Below are 6,638 nucleotides of genomic sequence, written 5' to 3'. Positions count from 1 at the left end.
TGATGCTTCATGCCAGCACTGGTGAAACGCCCAGACACTTTCTGCTTACTAGCTTCCCACAATGTTTGCACTTTCCAAAGTGCCCTTCTTCTACACTTTCATAGTGCTCCCAAATTGGGGCGCGGAGAGCCTTGGACAGTGCACTTTTGGTTGCAGCTTCTACTGCTCTGGGTGGATCAGCAGAAAGTTCTGGGAACACTGGGAGATGGCACACTCTCCGACTCTAGACTCTCTATACTGCTACTAACAGTGGTTGTTCTTCTCATTGGCACAGTTACAGTACTGGTGGTGGCACTGGTAACAAACAGGAGAACTGGCCATAGAAATGCACCCAATGGCTCTTCTAATTGATTTTTTAAGGATTTATTTGAAAAAATTAGTAGATTAAAACAAGCTTCAATTTAAGAAAACTATTAGAAAATATGGTCTTTCTGACTTATGGCGAATATAACATTCCTATCTCACTCCAGAATTGACTTATGTTTAGGAGACGATGAAATGGTCAGGAAGGTAAAAAAGGTACTGCTACAAGACATAACGTGGTCAGATCATAATGTAATAGTGCTTGATATCGTACTTGAAAATCCAAAAAAAAGAATAAACTGGTGATTAAACGAAAATATATTATTTAAAAGGGAGAACAGGGATTATATAACTGATATAACAGAGAAATACTTTCTTGAAAATGAGAGTGAAGAAGTTACTTTTCCTATTACTTGGTGTGCATATAAGTGTGTAATCAGAGGTCATCTTATTAAACTCGGTACTTTTATGAAGAAAGCTAGAGGAGAATTTTTAGCAGAGCTATACCTGAAGTTTTATAGACTTTCACAAGAAAATAAGCATTTGCCAAGTGAATCTAAAATCAAACAATTAGGAGAGACTCAAAATAAAATAAATGAAGAAAAGAATAAAAATTTACACTACTTAAGAATTAATTGGTACTACAATAGTAACCAAGCAGACACACTATTGTCAAATAAATTAAAAGGTAAGAAACAATCCAAGAGAATCAACAGAATTAGATCAAATGGAGACCTATGCCTTAGTCCTGAGAGAATTGGTGCTGCTTTTAATGACTATTATAAATCTTTATATAACCTAATGAGAAAAGAACAAGACAAACCTCAAGAATATTTCTTTAAGAGAAAGCTGCCTAAAATTTCAGAAGACCAACTAAGGGGTATTAACAAACCCATAAATATAGAATAAGTAAAAAGAGTTATAAGTGAAATGCAAATAAATAAAGCGCCTGTACCCGATGGGTTCGGTAACAAATTTTATAAAATATTTAAGGATCTACTAGCAGGAAAACTTACTAAAACTTTTAATGAAGCAATAGCAATCGGGTCTTTTCCCCCCTGATATGCTAAGGACCAATACAGTCCCGATACTAAAGCCTAACAAAGATCCAGAGATACTCTCTAACTATCGCCCAATCTCGCTTTTAAATGGGGATATCAAAATATATGCAGCAATATTAGCTAAAAGATTGAAAGGCGTAATAGCGGATCTAATTTCGCGAGATCAATCAGGCTTTGTCCCAGGTAGAACATCTAAAAATTATATTAGAAGAGTTATTGATATTCTGGATGTATCACAGTGGTTAAACACTCCTATTCTGGCCCTGTCATTAGATGCCGAAAAGGCTTTTGACAGGGTCAGATGGGACTTTCTGGGGCATACATTACAGGCATTTGGATTATGCGGGAATATATATGATGCAATCATGGCCCTATATATACCTGTCCCTCTGCTAGGACTACCGGGGTCGCAGTTAGGGGGCCCAAGGAGTGCCGAGCAGTCGTTTTCAGCAACTGCTCGGAGTCCTTCTGTCTCCTCTGCCGCCGCCTGCCTCAGCGCTGCCCCGACTGCAGTGTTGGGAGTGTGAGGCGTCTGTCTCGGGTGACGGCGCTTCACACTGAGCGCCGGCATATGACATCACCACTAGTGGTTGGAAATAAAAATGAGCAGCTCAGAGTTCAAACAATTCCAGACGGTGAAGGGTGAAACGTTACAAGCTACTAGAAGCTTAGATATGATCGGCCATGGGATATCCTTCTTCTACTGCATCTCAATGTCTTTTATGTTTTTTAAATTCTAGATATGTCTTAGAGTTAAACTCTTTTTGTCTCCAGGTAGTCTTAGGTTCCTTAATTCATCCGGACCAGACTGGCTTCATCTTGGGCAGGGAGGGTCGTGATAGTACCTATAGAGTTCTGAATTTGGTTCATTTGGCCCAGGCGACTGGTCAGAGGCTCCTCCTCCTGTCAACTGATGTGGAAAAGCCCTTTGACAGGGTCGCATGGGACTTCGTGTTGCAGACCCTGAGGGTCTTCACTTTGGTCAATCATGGCTCCTTTGGATTGCAGCCTTGCAGCCCTTCAGCGCATATCCGCATAAATGGCGCTCTCACTAAGCCCTTCACCATTCACAACGGCACCTGACAGGGTTGCCCCCGCTCTTATTCGCTGTGACCTTGGAGCCTCTTTTGCAGTCGATCCGCGACAGTCGAGATATCCACAGTTCACTTTGCTCGGGACACACATACAAGGTGTCGGCCTACGCTGACGACCTGTTATTCACGACTCAACCCAGGATTTCTCTACGGGTCCTACAGGAGGAGCTGCGGCTCTATGGGTCAATCCAATTTTAAAATTAATACGGATAAGTCTGAGCTCCTGGACGTCTCGTTGTCCCCTGGTTTATCGGGAGAATTTCCCTAAGATCTTGGCGCAGATACGGCTTGACCTGTGACGTTGGTCCTTCTCCCATATCTCTTGGCACGGTAGAGTCAACGTGCTCAAAATTAAAGTTCTCCCACGAGTCCTCTACCTTTTTCCGTCGCTCCCTGTCTCCATCCCGAGGGAGTTCTTCTCAGAACTTCGTTCCCTAATCATCAGGTATGTTTGGCAAGGAAAGAGCCCTAGGATAAGGCACTCTACACTTATTCGGCTGAAGGATAAGGGGGGGCTTGCGCTCCCGGACTTTCGGGGATATTGTCGCGCTACTCACCTTCTGCGCATGCTCGAATGGCACTTTGCTCCACCCGCTAAGCTCTGGATCTCATTGGAACAGGCCACTATGCAGGTCCCTCTGTCATCTTGTTTGGGGATCCGCCCTGGGGCTCTCCATCCCTCCAGGACAGGGAACCCTGCGCCACGTTGATGGTATGGCACTTGCGGCCTGTGGGTGGGACTCTCACCTCCTTCCCCTCTCCTCTGACCCCCATTGAGGGTAACCCTGACTTCCCACCTGGCATGGAACGGAGTTTCCTAGATTCATTGGGGTTGCCCCCGCGCACATCCTCCCTATCGAACGCAAAATCCCTGGTGCGGAGCTCACTTTGCTAAAACGCTTCCGATATGCCCAACTTACCCATTATGCGTCATCTGTCCCGGGCAGACACCACATCTCTAGAGCGTTGACACCCTTTGAAACGCTCGCTGGCCGCGACTCGTTGTTTAGGGGTGGGATCTCCTCGCTTTACCGCATGTTGATGGCAGCAGACCTCTTCTCGCCGCCGAGGTTTGTTGGCTCCTGGGAGGCCGCTCTGGGTGAGACTCTGACCGAACCACAGTGGGACGGGGTTTGCGCATTGGCACATAAATGCTCAATAGCAACCAGCATGCAGGAGACAGCCTACAAACTGTTGGCGATGTGGTATAGGACCCCTGTGACTCTTGCTAGGTTCTTCCCCGGCAGCTCCTCCTGCTGGAGATGCGGTGCGGAACCCAGTACTTATCTACACCTTTGGTGGGGTTGCAGTAGTCTCAAACCATTCTGGCAAGGCGTATTTTGAGGCTCAGGGGAAGTGGTGGGTCGATTGATTCCGCTCTCCCCGTGCCTTGCTCTTCTCCTGCACGGCGGGCCCTCACGGACCCTGGTTAAAACTACGGTGCTACGTCATCTTCTCAATGCGGCCTGCAGCTTAATTCCATTATTCTGGAAACGCCCAGAGACCCTTTCCCAGCTCTTTTGGGTATCCCGCATAGAGGAGATACGAGTAATGGAGGAGCTCATTCGTATGTCTAATGATAAAATGGAAAAGTACACGGGTGTTTGGGCGAGCTGGCTATCTTATCTGTCATCCGACTCGCTACGGGCTCTTCTCGCACAGCCCTGAATGCATCCGATAACACATGGCTCGTTCCCACCTACCGCCCAGACTTCGTTGTCTATCCCCCATAACCCCACCTGATGTGTTGTTTGACACGGACATATACCATGAGCGGTAAATTTATACCTGAAGTACAACGTGCGTGAAAAAAATACAAAATATTTAAAAATATATGACTTGATGGGGTAAATTGCATTGGCCGGCTTCAAAGATACCCGAAATGGCACATGGGGAAAGAATTACCAGATTTGGAAAAAATGGTTTTGAAATAGCAAAACACTACCTGTATTTATTGTCCCATAACGTGCAGAAAAAAGCAAAAAACATAAAAACATTGGGTATTTCTAAACTCTGGACAAATAGTAGAATCTTCTTAGCAGGTTTTTTCATTAGTTTTTGCAGATGAGTAAAAGTTTTTTGTTTAAAAAGTGATAAAAGGTAATTTTTAACAAAAAATACCCATATTTTATCATGTTTTTATATAGTAAATTAGGTGATATGATAAAATTAATGGTATATAAAGAAAGCCCTGTTTGTCCTGAAAAAAACAATATAGAATAAGTGTGGGAGCATGAAATGAAGAAAATCACAGCTAAACAGCAACACTGAAAAATGTTAAAAGAGCCATTGTCCCACAATATACTATGAGTAATAACCCCTATTGTCCTTAAGGGGTTAATAAAAGCTATGATTGAGAAAAATATTTTGTTTTTAATTCCTTTTATTTTCCATCCTGCCCCCAGTTATTCACATCTGCCCCCAGGCTTGTCACTCTGCCCTATAAATGCCTTAAACTCCCTATATGCCACTGTGCCTAATGATATGCCTTTTAACCCTCTAAATGCCACTGTGCCTCATGATATGCCTTTTAACCCTCTATATGCCACTGTGCCCCATGATATGCCTTTTGACCCCCTATGTGCCACTCTGCCTTCAGAAATGCCTTATACCCCTATATGCCACTCTGGCATTTAGGGAGTTAAAAGGCATATTATGGGGCAGAGTGGCATATAGGGAGGTATAAGGCATTTCAGGAGGCAGAGAGGCGTATAGAGGGTTAAAAGGCATTTCAGGAGGCAGAGAGGCGTATAGAGGGTTAAAAGGCATTTCTGGAGGCAGAGTGGCATATAGGGGGTTAAAAGGCATTTCATAGAGCACTCTGCATACAGAAATGCCTTATGCCCCCCATTTAACACCCCTCCAAAAAAAAAAAAAAAAAAACTTACTGGTACTTCTGACTCCCGGTGTGTTGTCCGGGCAGCGTGTAGACATTTACGTGATTAGCGCAGGCAGGAGGTGCTGTTAGCAGCGGGGGTTGTCTGCGTCCATCGTGCAGAGCTTCCCCGGCTGTAAGAGAGAATTCCCCGGTGAGGGGAACTCTGATCTCTGACAGCCGGGGAAGGTCTGTGCGATGGACGCAGACAACCCCTGCTGCTAACCGGAAGGAGGTGCGGTTTGCAGCGGGGGTTGTCTGCGTCCATCGCACAGACCTTCCCCGGCTGTCAGAGAGAATTCCAGAGCATTTGCTCTGAAAAAAAAACTCGTCTTATAATCAAGCAAATACGGTAATAGAAAACCACGGAGAGGAGGTGAAGTAGTAATGTGTGTGTCAACAATATGAGTAGATGTAAAGGCCCTCATTGTGAAGTAAATATGATTCTTTGTATCCATAGCCGTGAGTGAGCTTTTATTTTTTTTATAGTAAATTAGATGATACAATTAAAATAATGGTACTGAAAGAAGCCCTAAAGTATATTTATATTGAATTAGGTCACTGTTACAGGTTGTAAAACATAACATACAGAAAACATTTGATAATAATACAAAACAAAAGGGATACTTAAGCACATTCTCGGGAAACCTCTCTCAGCTCACAGCCTTCTTCCAAACGGCATCTTGCGCAACTTCATTCTGAGTCTCCTGACCCAGCACTTCTGTTCACTACACTCTCTTTTCTTAGACTCTTCTGACTATTGCAGCCCCTAACTAGTCATTTCAGAATTCCTTGTATCTCCCAGAAAGTGGTTCACCCAACCCCTCTTTTCAGAGATTTCCTGTCTGTCCCAGTTATGGAGGAGATAGACAGTCTATGTGAAGATACACACATCTATGTTAAAATACATCTCCTGCTTCATCGATGGAAGAGGAGGCCCCTGCAAGCGACCAATAGAGTTGCTCGTATGGATCTTTAAAATCCTGGTGCCAAGTCGTACGAACAACTCTACTGGTCGCTGGCAGGGGCCTCCTCTGCCATCAACCAAGGATGTGCACCTATATACATATACAGTTGTGTGAAAAAAAGAAGGTACACCCTCTGAATTCTTTTTTTATATCAGGACATAATAACAATCATCTGTTCCTTAGCAGGTCTAACAATTACATTTTTCCATAAGTCTTGTGGTTTGTTCAGATCCAATGTTGCAAACTTAAGCCATGCTGCAAATGTTGTGCCAATATTCAAAAAGGGGACAAAAAGTGAATTATAGAATTATAGACCTGTTAGTTTAACTTCTGTTGT

The sequence above is a fragment of the Spea bombifrons genome, chromosome 7, assembly GCF_027358695.1.
Source record: "Spea bombifrons isolate aSpeBom1 chromosome 7, aSpeBom1.2.pri, whole genome shotgun sequence".
In the NCBI taxonomy this organism is placed as follows: Eukaryota; Metazoa; Chordata; class Amphibia; order Anura; family Pelobatidae; genus Spea; species Spea bombifrons.
Note: the sequence above shows the minus strand (reverse complement) of the source record.